We start from the raw sequence: 15074 nt of genomic DNA on the forward strand, positions 1-15074 counted from the left end.
GCTGCAGCTTTCCCCCATCGTAGCGCATCGTCACGATCTGCCGTTGGATCCGCATCCGGCTCGCGACGCTCTTCCGCGCGTGGATTTTGTGCAGCTTGTCCCAGATGTCCTTCGGGGACATGTCCTCCTCCAGGTGGTCCATCTGCGCATCGCTGATCCGCGCCATCAACTGCGAACGGCAGTGACGGTCCTTCTTGATGCGCTTTTCCAGCAGCTTCATCCGGGCCGTCTTTTCCTCCGGCTTTTCTCCCGGTTTCTCCTTCAGTTTCGCCACGTCACCCACACTCGTCCGCACACATTCCAAGAGCTCGTGCTCCTCCAGGAATGCTAGCATGCGGAGCCGCCACGGGTTGAAGTTGGACTCGTCCAACATCGGCACCTGCACCGGAGCGGGTTTTGCGTCCGTCATGACGCCCGACGATTCCGCGCACTTTTCCGTTTGACCGAAACGCGACTTGGGCCCATAACCTAAAGAGGTTTCGGGGAGGCCGGAATGAAACACGCGGTTAACTTAGCGAAAAGAAAAATAAAGCGTGTAATCTCTTTGTTGTTTGGTAACAGACTGATAGCGGAAGTGCAGCTGTCAAACAGCAGCAGCCCACGTGTGCCCAGTGGGCTTGAGCGTCGTAGGGGCGAACAGAGTGCGGTGGTTGCCAACTTATCAGTTATATAACTTTTTATGGAAATCATCTTTTCATGAGCTTTTTGGTGTGTATTTCGACCCGAGTGATTTCGCGATTGTTTGACAGTTGCTTTGGCGGATTTTAACGGTGCGCGTCGCGGTTATCACGCAGGATTTTCGTGGCCGTTTCCGTCTTTGTTTTCCCCCCGATTGTGTGTGTATTTCGACCCGGGTGATTTCGCGATTGTTTGACAGTTGCTTTGGAGAATTTGAACGGTGCGCGTCGCGGTTATCACGCAGGATTTTCGTGGCCGTTTCCGTCTTTGTTTTCCCCCCGATTGTGTGTGTATTTCGACCCGGGTGATTTCGCGATTGTTTGACAGTTGCTTTGGAGAATTTGAACGGTGCGCGTCGCGGTTATCACGCAGGATTTTCGTGGCCGTTTCCGTCTTTGTTTTCCCCCCGATTGTGTGTGTATTTCGACCCGGGTGATTTCGCGATTGTTTGACAGTTGCTTTGGCGGATTTGAACGGTGCGCGTCGCGGTTATCACGCAGGATTTTCGTGGCCGTTTCCGTCTTTGTTTTCCCCCCGATTGTGTGTGTATTTCGACCCGGGTGATTTCGCGATTGTTTGACAGTTGCTTTGGAGAATTTGAACGGTGCGCGTCGCGGTTATCACGCAGGATTTTCGTGGCCGTTTCCGTCTTTGTTTTCCCCCCGATTGTGTGTGTATTTCGACCCGGGTGATTTCGCGATTGTTTGACAGTTGCTTTGGAGAATTTGAACGGTGCGCGTCGCGGTTATCACGCAGGATTTTCGTGGCCGTTTCCGTCTTTGTTTTCCCCCCGATTGTGTGTGTATTTCGACCCGGGTGATTTCGCGATTGTTTGACAGTTGCTTTGGCGGATTTGAACGGTGCGCGTCGCGGTTATCACGCAGGATTTTCGTGGCCGTTTCCGTCTTTGTTTCCCCCCCGATTGTGTGTGTATTTCGACCCGGGTGATTTCGCGATTGTTTGACAGTTGCTTTGGAGAATTTGAACGGTGCGCGTCGCGGTTATCACGCAGGATTTTCGTGGCCGTTTCCGTCTTTGTTTTCCCCCCGATTGTGTGTGTATTTCGACCCGGGTGATTTCGCGATTGTTTGACAGTTGCTTTGGAGAATTTGAACGGTGCGCGTCGCGGTTATCACGCAGGATTTTCGTGGCCGTTTCCGTCTTTGTTTTCCCCCCGATTGTGTGTGTATTTCGACCCGGGTGATTTCGCGATTGTTTGACAGTTGCTTTGGCGGATTTGAACGGTGCGCGTCGCGGTTATCACGCAGGATTTTCGTGGCCGTTTCCGTCTTTGTTTTCCCCCCGATTGTGTGTGTATTTCGACCCGGGTGATTTCGCGATTGTTTGACAGTTGCTTTGGAGAATTTGAACGGTGCGCGTCGCGGTTATCACGCAGGATTTTCGTGGCCGTTTCCGTCTTTGTTTTCCCCCCGATTGTGTGTGTATTTCGACCCGGGTGATTTCGCGATTGTTTGACAGTTGCTTTGGAGAATTTGAACGGTGCGCGTCGCGGTTATCACGCAGGATTTTCGTGGCCGTTTCCGTCTTTGTTTTCCCCCCGATTGTGTGTGTATTTCGACCCGGGTGATTTCGCGATTGTTTGACAGTTGCTTTGGCGGATTTGAACGGTGCGCGTCGCGGTTATCACGCAGGATTTTCGTGGCCGTTTCCGTCTTTGTTTTCCCCCCGATTGTGTGTGTATTTCGACCCGGGTGATTTCGCGATTGTTTGACAGTTGCTTTGGCGGATTTGAACGGTGCGCGTCGCGGTTATCACGCAGGATTTTCGTGGCCGTTTCCGTCTTTGTTTTCCCCCCGATTGTGTGTGTATTTCGACCCGGGTGATTTCGCGATTGTTTGACAGTTGCTTTGGAGAATTTGAACGGTGCGCGTCGCGGTTATCACGCAGGATTTTCGTGGCCGTTTCCGTCTTTGTTTTCCCCCCGATTGTGTGTGTATTTCGACCCGGGTGATTTCGCGATTGTTTGACAGTTGCTTTGGCGGATTTGAACGGTGCGCGTCGCGGTTATCACGCAGGATTTTCGTGGCCGTTTCCGTCTTTGTTTTCCCCCCGATTGTGTGTGTATTTCGACCCGGGTGATTTCGCGATTGTTTGACAGTTGCTTTGGAGAATTTGAACGGTGCGCGTCGCGGTTATCACGCAGGATTTTCGTGGCCGTTTCCGTCTTTGTTTTCCCCCCGATTGTGTGTGTATTTCGACCCGGGTGATTTCGCGATTGTTTGACAGTTGCTTTGGAGAATTTGAACGGTGCGCGTCGCGGTTATCACGCAGGATTTTCGTGGCCGTTTCCGTCTTTGTTTTCCCCCCGATTGTGTGTGTATTTCGACCCGGGTGATTTCGCGATTGTTTGACAGTTGCTTTGGCGGATTTGAACGGTGCGCGTCGCGGTTATCACGCAGGATTTTCGTGGCCGTTTCCGTCTTTGTTTCCCCCCCGATTGTGTGTGTATTTCGACCCGGGTGATTTCGTGATTGTTTGACAGTTGCTTTGGAGAATTTGAACGGTGCGCGTCGCGGTTATTGCGCAGGATTTTCGATGCCGTTTTCGATTGTGTGTGTTTTTCGGTCCGGGCGGTTTCGCGTTTTCGCATTTTATTTGGTTTTATCTTTCCACAGCCGGCTGTCTAAGATTGAATCATTTATGCTAAACTAAACACCAAATAACCGGGAATAATCTCATCCGCATCCTCCGACTGTTTGCCTTGAGAATCACACTATTAAACAAAATTTATTGATTATTGGGTCGCATCATCATCCTCTATGTTGGATCCTGGCCATTACCCTTACCCACTAACAAAATCCCAAGTAGAAGTAGTTTTCCGGCACACGTGGGGGTGTGGATATCGTATAGAACCCACCCTTGGTAGCAACCTGTGCTAACTAACATTCCCGTCCCAATCCCCCGAGATCTACAAACTGACATGGCGGGCGCCGTTGGTGGCCAATGACTGTTACCTATTTGCTTCAGATCTAGTTTTAATGATCTTGATGTTTTATCTTTTCAACGCATTCATACATGCTGTTGATAAGGGAAACACCATTAGATCGTTCAAGCGTATGGTCGGTTGTATTGATAGGATATTACGGTCCTGTTCAGCAACGGAGAAGGACAACCATGGGTGGTCTCTCATGCTCATGCTCATGCTCATGCTCAAATCATCTTTTCATGAGCTTTTTATAGCAAAATGTTCGGCATGAGTTTCTGAATAAAACGTAGTACTAGGTTTTTGTCAAACTTTTAATTGTTTATATGTTTCATCACAAAATGTGCATAGTGCCCAAGGGATGTAAATATTTTTTTTACATACATTACTTTCTTTTAATGTGTACCAACATTGACCAAAATATGACATCGGTATTACGTCTACAGCCCGAGTTATTCAACTGTCTCATTATAGACGCACTTGGCAGGAACAATGAGACACTCTACGAAAATCAATTATTTTCTAATAAAATGTCATGTTTTTGTATTGTTCCGTTGCAGGTAACTTGCCTTAATTATTTTAAAGCAATTTTACCAACTTGAAACTTTAATTAACAAAAGTTATACCAAAAAGTATTAGAATTTTGTAAAATCCATATATTTATACCAAAAAACTTTATATTTTTTGTTAAATGGAGTTAAAACTCAATAAATATGCCAAAAATCACTTTCAATTAATATTTTGAAAAAGTTACGTACACAGAAAAAAAAATTCCGGTAAATTTACATCATTTATGATGTACCAAAAGTGCACGTCATTAATGATGCTAATTTACATTAATTTCATTGTAAATTTAAATGCCATCCGATGTAAATTGGCCCAAGGAAATTTGATTTCATGTCTTGTAAATTTCCGATGAAAATAACGTAAATTTACCCAAAATCAATTTTTTTTTGCTCCGTTGAATCTGAAATCCGATGTAAATTTCATGCGTTTATGAGCCAAATCTTGACAAAAAAATATTGCTGATCCAGAAAAGACACTAAGTAGGAAATTCGTAATTTTATCCTACTTCGTGTCTAGTTGAGGATTAGAAATACTGTTTTGTTTAAGAACTGTACTTTGCTCAACACAAAAGCGCATAAAATTCAAGCAGATATCGATTCAACGGAGCAAAAGTTATTTCAAATTGTTGATAGAATGAATACTTAAATTTGAAAATCGCTCGCTGGGGCGCAGTAAAGTTTTCCCCAAGTTCAGCTCGGCAAGAAAGAATTGAATAATAGAAAAGTTTGATATATTTACCCATCCTTAGAGCAAACTAGAGCGTCATCACTTGACGAATGTCGAAGGTACAAATTCTCTCAAGGTTCTGTCGAAGTTCACGATTAAAGCAGTGCAGGTGTTGTCTTCCAGCTGACCTGCACTGCAATTCGAGCATGTCTAGCACGAAGGTAGCCTTTTCCTTCGTTCTACTGTTTACGGACCTATCATTTCTGCAGGTCTCCACTAGTAATGTCGGGGGTGTGTAGTCCTAGATTGCCTGAAGAATTTGACGAAATACAACGGTGCATACCTACTTGCTCTTGACTAGACTCTTAAAGATTATCACCATCGATCAGCATCGGCCAAACTGTTAAAAAAGTGTAAATTCATATAATCCTTTCAACATAATCAAATTGTATCTCCTAATTATCTTCGGGTGGAGAATGCGTTCTTACTTTTTAAGCTGGCAGCCAGGTCCATTGAAGTGTTGCAGCTGCTGGCTGGACCGATTCCGGCGTTTTCCGTGGATTCTGTTTCGGCGTTTTCGAGGGCAGTCATTTCATATTTTTCAGCTATCCAGCCAGCCAGCTCAACCGAATTCCGTCACTTCCTGTGAACTGTTAGAGTGAATGTTTTGAAAATATTTTTGAGAGATATCGATTTCAAATTACTTACCTTTCTATTCCGAAATGCGTCTCTCTTACAAATTTATTGGTAAAACAAATAAAAATGCGTTCATGAAACAGTTTGAGGAAAAAAATTGTTCGCTGATTCTGCAGAATCGCACCAAACAAAAACAGCGTCGATACGTCAAAAATATCGTTTGTTGATAGTACACGCTTATTTGAGAAAACATTCTTCAGAGAGAAATTCTGCCGGAGTTACGCAAGGGTGTAGATTTGAGCAGGTCAGGTGGATTCACAAACGTAACTCGAGTGTGTGTATTTCTTCACCCAAAAATATATTTTTTTTCTGTTTTGATAACATCGAACAAGGCAATGTAACACATAACTTAAACGTTAGTTGAATGAGCGGATGGATCATGGATACAAGCAATCCCTGACAGACGGACAGGGCCGACAACGGCCCGAAATCCGCCCGTCGGCTCGACAAAACGGCCCGAATTCCAACGGTTTGTCCGACGGAATTCGGGCCCTTTTCGTGCGTATATGCAACACTTTGTCCGACGATCGACGAAATCGGCTTTCGAGAAAATCGACGTTGACGGGCCGTTGTCGGGCCGTTTTCGGGCGACTTTGTTATTTAGAATGTCCTGCGATTGTCGGACGGCCACGTTTCGGATTTTTGTGTTGATTAAACTAAAACAATCTATTTTTTCATAGCTTTTTATGTTTTTATTTGTTGTTATTGTATAATTAATTACCCGCCATATAATCCGTACAAGGAAACGATTTTCATCCGAGGTGCCACAAATCAACTGATCGTTAGATTGGAAATTCTATGAGTCAGTCAAAGCTTTGCTGTTAGAGACTAAAGTTGAAACCTATAAAAAGGATTCTTATTAGCAAATAATAAGAGAAACAAAAAAAGTTATTTTAATTTACCTTTTTGATTTGATCATTTTGCTAGTCCTGAAAGTCCCTGGATTTGGAATCGTGGGGCTTACCCTTAAACATCGAGCCCATCGCTTAATAGGACGTCTTCCAGTGCTATTTGGAGCAGATTGGATTGTTTTAAACTGAATTCTGATTATAATTCACGAAACATAAACTTTTCTGGACTTGGACTTGGAAAAAAACGGATTCGTCATCAAATTGCGTAGCCTACTAGTACAAAAACAAATTGCAGATGTCACCTTTGACATTCGATCAAATGCACGACAAACGCTCGACTTCAGTTTAACAGGGATATTAACATTTGGCACGTTGGACGTCATTCAAAAATAGTCTAGCGTTTTCTGGCTAGGGACCATCCATAAACCATGTGGACACTTTTTTGGGAATATGTAACCTAGTGGGCAATTTTCCTTACAAAACAATTATTTTGTATGGATCGTGGACAATTGGATCCTAAAATGAAGCTTAGATTGCTGATATTATTGTTTACAGCGATAAAGCTTATTTTTCTGAGTACAATGACTCTTTGTACGACCACAAAGAGTTTAAAATGGATTTTTAAATCAATTTTGAAAAATTAACCTCGCGGTCCTTCTTGACAGAAAAGCTTCTACTTGACAGCTCGTTCCAAGGGGACCATAGTTGATCCATGGAAAAAATGTTGTCTCGTCAAAAAAAAATTTTACATTAAAATGGAAAAAAGTGATCAGAAATGGTTTTTAATCGTGTTTTTTACCGTTGTACATAATAATTTTCATAGGGCTTTAGTACCCAATTGAGTACTAAAGCCCTATGTAAATTTTTATGTACAATGGTAAAAAACACGATTAAAACCCATTTCTGATCACTTTTTTTCATTTTAATGCAAAAAATAAATTGACAAGACAACATTTTTTCGATGGATCAACTATGGTCCCCTTGGAACGAGCTGTCAAGTAGGAGCTTTTCTGTCAAGAAGGACCGCGAGGATAATTTTTCAAAATTGATTTAAAAATCCATTTTAAACTCTTTGTGGTCGTACAAAGGGTCATTGTACTCAGAAAAATAAGCTGTATTGCTGTAAATAATAATATCAGCAATCTAGCTTCATTTTAGGACCCAATTGCCATACACCGCCCCCCCCCCTCCCCTAAGTGTCCACGTGGTTTATGGATGGTCCCCTGGCTTATTTTTGTGATAATATTAATAAATTGTAATCTGTTATTTTATCGGGAACGATAACCTGTTAGTTTGAACTTTTAGAAGAGTTCTAACAGAAGTGGTTATTTTAACAGAATTCTAGCAACTCCACGCAAAAAAATAAGGCATATTTGAATCAACAAAACCGTTCTGTTGATTTGAAAATCATGATTTTTGTTGAATCAACGCTAAACGTCAAAGCAGCTTTTTCAAAACAACAAAAGACTTTTGTGGAAATAAGAAAATCAAGGTTTGTTTCAACGCAATTTTTTTGTTGTTGATTATATTCAACAATAAATTTGTTGATTCAAACCTCGTACAGGCTGATTCTACAAAAAAAATTTCTGGGCTTTATAATTTGTTTTGATAGTTGAATTTTAGCTTTTTCTAATAACAAGACCTTTCTCCCAGTAGGTCCAATCCAAATCCTGAAACGGAACTCGTAAACGAATTCCGTTTGAAACGCAGCAACCGGTTCAAACACGGAACCGTTGTTGCATTTGAAACGGAATTCATATACGTTTCAAATCGAATTCTGTTCCACAATTCAGATTGTACTTAGTTACCCATTTTTGGGTAAAAGTGAGTTAGCTGAAATGGGACTACTCTATTGTCAAAATTCTGATGAAGGATGGTAAGTCAAGATATATGTGTAAGTACACTGAAGATCAGAATTACACCAAAAAGTGTTGAATCCAACCATTTTCGCACAAGACCACGCTTCAACCATCGCGCCGTGTAAACAGCCCGGAACACATTGGCTGCACTCAAAGTAAAAAGTATCCTTTTTTCTAGTTCACCCGTCGTCACCCTTTAAAAGGGTATCGAAAATGTACTGAATTTGACATACCCTTTTAAAAGGGTGACGCCGGGTGAACTTTAAAAAAGGATAGAAAGTATCCTTTTTGAGGATTGAAAGTACCCTTTTGAGGGATACTTCTGATTTTGAGTGTGGATTCTGGCCAAAAACGCATCGAATGTGTAACTTTTGTTTTGGTGGTGGCCACCTGGTGGCAAAAATAGGAAGCTTTCGAATAATATTGTGCTGCCTTGTAGCCCAGGAAGGTGCTGTGTCCTATCCCTCGCCTAGACCAGACCAAAATCCATGATAAAGCTGTCAGACCAAAACTGTCAGACCAAGACTGTCAGACCAAAGAGCAAAAAGTAAACAATCTTGGTCTTCGGTGTAGGTGCACACAAATCAAGAAAAGAAAATTTGAAAAAGAATTTTATTTTTCAATTTCAATAACTGATTTTGGGCTGCAAAATTAAATGTACGCCAGAAAATTATTAAAAGGATGCGTACACCGTCAATTAAATAGGCAGTTTAAAGCTTTATTCCTCCACTTTAATTTTTGATCACGTTTTCGGTTTACACCTGAACAATCTTGAAATTATTTATGCGGATTTGTGATTCCTCTCGTTCCATCATTCCCTTGTTGTAGCCATTCTTGTTTTCCTTAGTAAATTTAAATTAAACTGCAATTTTTGAAGTCTTTATTTAAAAAAAAGTTATAAATTCACATCAACATAACTAATTTACATGCGCTCGAAATGCGGGTTTTCACCGTTTCCCCGTCACAGTTGGTGTTCTTCAGTAGATCCTTCCTCTCGCTAATGTACGCAATCTGCCGAATGTTGTGGTTCGCTGACAGGTTCAACGATTTGAATGTAATAGGGCCAAATGTCCTTCGTAGATTCTGGTCACAGCCGCCGCGTTTGCGGTCGTCATGCGAAGACATTCGCGGATCGACTCGAGTTGGTGCATTTTAGGTTCTGGAAAAAAACACATTTAGAAGATTCGATAAGAATTGTAATTAGAATCAGACTTAATCATACTTACTTAATCGCCAGTTGCGACTTGACGGCTTGCTTCTCGTCGAACAGCGTCTTTATCTGGCGAACCATCGTCTCCTTGGCGTCCCGCTCGCTCATGAAGCCTTCGTTCAGCGTGCCGCAGTCCTGCAGCTATTGAATCAAGCGCCGATAAACGTCCGCCTTCTCTTCGGTGAGCTTCTCGATTTCCGTCACGAGTTTGGATCGTTCTTCGCCCAGCAGTTCCAGCTCGTTCTGCGCCTGGACCATTTGGGTCTCGACTTCGTCCTTTTCGGACACGACCTGCTCAAAGTCGGCCACCTTCTCCTCGAGCTGCTGCTGGAACGTCTTGATCCGGTCGAGTTCCTCTGTGAGCTTGGCGATTTTGTGATCCTTGGCCGCGATGGTTGCTTGCTCTCCTCTCCAACCCCCTAACCCCTTCCTCCAACTTTCTAACCTCATAATTCTTCCGAGCCAGCTTCCCGAGCAACTTCCCGCACTACTCCCCGTCAACCCGCTCGCACTCCGCCTCCAGCTGGCACTTTTCCTCGCGCAACGTGTCCCGATCTTACCGCCACCGACTCGGTCAGCTGCTCAACCTGCTCGGTCAGGCTGTCCCGCTTCAACTTGAGCGCTTCGTGGGCGGTCAGCAGCTCTTCCTGCTCGTCCGTCAGCAGGGTGACTTCCTGCGTTACCGCGCCGAGTTGGGCGTTGAGGCTGGTGAGTCGCATTTTCCTGCTCGCGGTCGAGCGACTCGAGGCGAACGAGGAGCTGCGCTGTCGGGTTGCGGTCAGGGCTTCTGCGAGTTCCTGGAACTTCTGCTCAAGCTGCTTCTTGTCGGAGCAGAGTCGGGAGACGGTTGCGGATTGCGTGTTGAGTTCTTCCAGGGTTTCCTGGAGTCCCTGCTGGACACGATCGCAATCGGCTTCCACCGCGATCAAGTTGGAGCGGATCGCTTCGAGCTACTGCTCGACTTCGACGTTGGCTTGGGAAGTCTTGGCAGTAAGCTGCTTCTGGGCTTGCTGCACTTGATCTCCAGCTCGGTAAGTTCACTGTTCAGCCTTCTCCGTAAGTTGCGACTCGAGCAGCGATCGCCCAGCTTCCTTCACGCTGATCTCCTCCTTAAGCTGCTCCGTCAACTTGATCGTACTGTCAAGCTGTTCCTTCTTCTCCACTCCCGCAGCTTCCAAATCCTCACTCAGCTGCTCAACGACCTGCTCTCTAGCTTCAATCGATCCGCAGCGTCGCTCAGCTCCTCCTAGAACGCGATCTTCTCCGATCGCAATCCTTCAACCACCTCTTTCAGCGTACTCTCGCTAACCTCAAGTGACTCCGTCCGCTGCTTCGCCGCCTCCAACTCCCGCCGCAGCTCTTCAACGGTATCCTCGAGCGAACTCTTCTCCTACCTCAATTTACACTGCACCGCCGACAGCTTCTTCAGCAGGTCGGCGATCTGATCGAGTTTGGCGGTCAGGCCGATGTTCTTGGACTTGTAGCGTCGATCGAGCGAGGCGATCTTGTCCTAGAGGACGTTCATGCCGGCGAGGAGGGCGTCGTTACAGTTGGTGAGCAGTTGCTGCTGAACGCCGGTCTCTATGTGGGAGGTACTCTTGGTTTGGGACTCGACTAGGACGTTGCTCGAGGGTGATCTTGAGCTGGTCCAGTTGGTTCTTCTCCTCGTTCGTTTGCGCGTGATCGTTGGAAATGTCGGCGATCTTCGCGCTGACTTGGTCCGGATCTTCGTCGCGATCCGCTTCGTTCTATCCGCCGACGCTTTCTTTCAGGCTTCTTGAGGGCGAGTCCGCGACTGCTAGGGCTCGAGTCCGAGTTGGACGAATCGAAACCGCTGCTGCTGGACGAAAAGCGACGGCGCAAAATGGGCACCTAGCGCACCGGAAGGAGTCACTGGAATTGGGTCAAAAACAGGATTTTATTTCGTTCCATTCTTTTGGTCGAAAAAGACTTACATTCTTCACCACCGTCAGCACAGCCTATTCGTTCGTATCAGTGGCCAGTGGCCCACGGATGGTTCGAAGGGCTGCGTACGCCGGATCTGGTGTTTCTTCAAAACCTTGCAAAAGACGAACAGAAAAAAATTGATGGCTAAAAACTGACCTCGGAAAATGCCCTTTTTGCCCATTACATCCGGCTGTCCAACGGAACAAAAGGCACCGCCGTGTGCCCCAAACCTCCGTGAAGGAACTTACCACGTTTGTATACAAGTTTTGCTAGAAATATTAGAAATAAAATCACTAACATTTTGCTGACAAAATAAACCGCATTTTTTCAGCTCACTTTATGTCAAAGTCCCAGGCTGGTGGCGACACCCAACGGCAACTTTGTTGAAGCAGGCAAAAGAAAATTTTACACATTGGATGGCTTTTTGAGCCAAAACCAGCACAATGTGTAGAATCGACACATCGATTTCAAAACAACGCGGCGTACACATTCAGTGTGTCGGATCGACACATTTTGGGCGTAATTTTAATCTTCAGTGTAAACTTGAGGCAATGTAGTCGATACATTTGACGTCAAAATTCTCGTTTTTTCAAATGTCTTAAAAGTTTGTGCTTTAAAGTAAAAAGTGCTAATCAGTTTCGGGAAAAAAATGGCGGAAGCGCCATACTTGCCTCAAACATAACAGATCAACACCCTGTAACTCTCATGTTCCGGTCACAGACGATGGATATCTGCAGCTACGAACGATTTGCTGAAACGGATGGCGCTGCCGGTTCAGAACGTAGGACTTGGCCATCACTAACAATCAACAAAATTATGCATTCCACTCAAACTTGCTTGCCGCTACGATTTGGACCAGGAAGAGGTTGCGGCCACGGTTACGGCTCACTGCAGATCGCCGCCAATTGTTGGGAAGGATTCCAAGGAGAGTTTTCCTAAGAGGTAAAACTTGGGATTTATTTTGATTTATGTTTCTGTTTACTTGTCATTATACTTCTCTGGTTGTTTGGTCTTTCGATGACCGAATAATAAACAGCACCAGCTTATCATTTGGGATGAAAAACTTGTTATCATCTCTATCCACGCATATCCCCATAAAAACAACCTAAATATTGTTAACAAAACAAAATATCAAGCACTTACCTAACATAAAAGCAGGGCTGTGGCCGATTCCGGCCTCTGGAGGTTGGGCGACTCCCCAAAAAGACCCAACTTTTAGTCTAGCAACAACTTCTTGACAGAGTTGTGAAAATTTACAGACTCCAGCTCCGGCTGCGGCTTCGCAGAAGTTGACAACTCTGACTACAAATCCGGTTCCTTTCAAAATTGCCCGATTCCACCGACTCCGACTTCACCGCCATGCTCCCAAATACGATTAGATCTGAATCACAGATTTCATAATCAAAATCCAATGAAACGTTACAAATTATTCATTACTCAACAAAACTAATCTTGATCATGTCTTACTTCAACGCAATTATGTTTTGTTTTGATGAGCTGTCACTCACAACAGCAAACGCAATTGAATTCAGTTAAATTTATTTTACATTGAACAAATTTTACATTTGTTTTGAAATTTACATGTTATGTACATTTTCAAATTGTTCCATTTTGCGTTGAAATAGTTTCAATTACATGAGTGTTGCGGAGCGGCGCGCGCAAAGTCTGCAAAGAATAACGCTCTTCGATGTAAAGAGCAACCCGCCGAATGTCGGGCCGGCACCAGCTCTCGCATCGTTCGCGCAGCTACTGTCAACAAACGTCAGCGGTGATGATTCGTAAAATTGAAGAGAATTTGATCGGTGCGATTTATTTGGAAAATTAATATGTACTAATTACTAAGTTAATTTGTAGGTGTTACTCTGCATGAAATGTAAGTTTAGTGCCTCAAGTGAATTGAATTGCTAAATTTGATCCTAAAAAACCCATTTAAGCTCGCTGCTAGGATTAACGCCGTACCGCTGGTGTAAAACTTGTTCTAACTAGGAAATTGAACGAGTTCTAACTAGGGCGTAAGTACGCAAGATTAAAAAATATTGTTTAAATTAGTCTAAAAATGTCAATACTTAAAACTAGGGCTGCGACCTGGTTGGATTTCGCACACAAACGGCATTGTTTACCTGTTGAAGGACAAACACGATAGGGTGACCAATGTATGTACTTATAAACTATTGTATGAACATTATATTAATTGAATTAAAATTAGCTTTTAGCGATTCCACATTAATCAACGGTGTGCTGCTCAAAAGAACCCGAAAACGTCCCAACAATGAGAATTACTAATTACGTAGAATTTAGTTTTACATCATGACTCTTTAAATGATATTCAATCGTTTACATCAGATTTCAACATTACATCAAGCTAGTTTACGTTTAAAACACGGTTTACGTGTCGAGTAAATTTACACTTTTTTTTCTGTGTATAGTGCGTCCATCCCGGGAATTCCCGGGACAAAATTCCCGGGATTTTTCCAAAACCGGGAATTCCCGAATCCCGGGATTTTTATATTTTATCCCGGGAATCCCCGAAATCGGTAAAAAATATCAAATTTTGGTCAGATTTTGTTGTGGAAATAGATGAACAACGATTAAAAAATAAAAATAAAATATTAAGCATATATCAGCATTAATTTTACTTATAGAGAATAATTGTTAGATCCGTAAATTGCCTAGCGCTTGAAATATTTTCTCTTCACTTTTATATTCATGAATTTAAATTGAAAAAAAGTAATTTTAAATATTTTTTTATGAAACATCTTTGGCAACAAAGACGAATGTATCGAATCAGAACAGCTGTTTTTGTTTATTTTTTTTGCATAATGTTTTGATTTTCTGATTTATTTCGGTTAAAACAGAAACAGAACAAAACAATTAGTACACCGATCTCCAAATTAATTGCTCTGAAATCTCGTGTACTTATTCAGTTTGTACTCCAGATTTTCTCTAGTTTGCGGTAGGGACATTATGATAATTTGTAAAATATATTTTGTTATTTATTTGTTTTAGATTAATCAATAAATATTTTCTATATAGAAAATGAATGTCTAAACTTATCTTAAATTTTACATTTGTTGGTATGATTTTATTTGCTTTTTTTTTATTTGTTGTTTTAGACATTTTTAAAAATTGTTGAAGCTTTTCTGGTCATGTCATATACAAAAAATTGAATTAATAAGAGACTTATTTAATTTGAATCACACTGGATGAAAAATTTTGATACATTTAAAAACCAAAGCACACCAAAGAGCAAAAACTAATCTTTCAAGCTATCTAAAAACGGCTATTCTTGTTCAGATTGAAGAGTAGATTTTCACCAATGAACAGTATTGAGCTAAATCCATGATTTTTAGCTTGAAAACATAGATTTTATTAATGTTTTCAAAATTCCCGGAATCCCGGGAATTCCCGGGATTTCAAAAATGTTTTTCCCGTTTCCCGGAAAATTCAAAACCCGGGAAAATTGGACGCCCTAGTTACATAGATTTTGAAAAGAAGAAAAATCAAAGTGTCTCATTGTTACCCATGGGCTGAAAGGAGTGGGGAACAATAAGGTAGCCCTGGATTCTTGGTATATTCTTAATTTTGGCCAAACCAAATGAAAGGACATTGTAGCCCAACTCATTCCCTATGAAACGTCAAAAAAAAATCTGGTGAAA

General features: G+C 42.8%; 1 long non-coding RNA gene across 1 annotated transcript; it reads left to right on the forward strand.

Annotated features, from left to right (window-relative positions):
* Nucleotides 1-13074: 13074 nt before the first annotated feature.
* Nucleotides 13075-14230, forward strand: LOC120427856 (uncharacterized). The gene is made up of 4 exons (XR_005606985.2): nt 13075-13291; nt 13353-13430; nt 13495-13571; nt 13625-14230. It is a non-coding gene; the product is annotated as an uncharacterized LOC120427856 (long non-coding RNA).
* The last annotated feature ends 844 nt before the right edge of the window (nt 14231-15074 follow it).

The sequence above is a fragment of the Culex pipiens genome, chromosome 1 (assembly GCF_016801865.2).
Source record: "Culex pipiens pallens isolate TS chromosome 1, TS_CPP_V2, whole genome shotgun sequence".
Taxonomy (NCBI): Eukaryota; Metazoa; Arthropoda; class Insecta; order Diptera; family Culicidae; genus Culex; species Culex pipiens.